The 322-nt window shown below is 35.1% G+C and overlaps 1 protein-coding gene across 3 annotated transcripts in view; it reads left to right on the top strand.

The window, feature by feature from the left end:
- Positions 1-322, top strand: part of LOC107754764 (cAMP and cAMP-inhibited cGMP 3',5'-cyclic phosphodiesterase 10A-like) — a 79333-nt gene that overhangs the window by 70579 nt on the left and 8432 nt on the right. The window lies entirely within an intron of this gene.

The raw sequence follows: 322 nt of genomic DNA, 5'->3' as shown, positions 1-322 counted from the left end.
CAGGCACCGGTCACACTGAAGGCGTTCCGCCATAGCGACCTCTAGAGGACACAGTGTCTCGTTCCCTTCTCAGGGAACCATGGTTACATACGTAAACTGAGATGATTTTTACATTTTGCATAATTTTAGTAAACTAACTAAAATCTTTATTTGGGCAAAATTGTTGGTGGTGTAAATGACAGGGAAATCATTTGCATGCAAATATATTTAATTTGTGTAGCTGTTTAAATTGCTTAAACTATGATTAATGATGATGCTATAATTTATATTTTATAATGATTTTCATATTTAAGGAGTAGGTCTGGGACCAGGGTTTAACAAT

The sequence above is a fragment of the Sinocyclocheilus rhinocerous genome, unplaced genomic scaffold, assembly GCF_001515625.1.
Source record: "Sinocyclocheilus rhinocerous isolate Xijiao unplaced genomic scaffold, SAMN03320098_v1.1 scaffold232, whole genome shotgun sequence".
In the NCBI taxonomy this organism is placed as follows: Eukaryota; Metazoa; Chordata; class Actinopteri; order Cypriniformes; family Cyprinidae; genus Sinocyclocheilus; species Sinocyclocheilus rhinocerous.
Note: the sequence above shows the minus strand (reverse complement) of the source record. Positions and strands in the feature narration are given on the sequence as shown.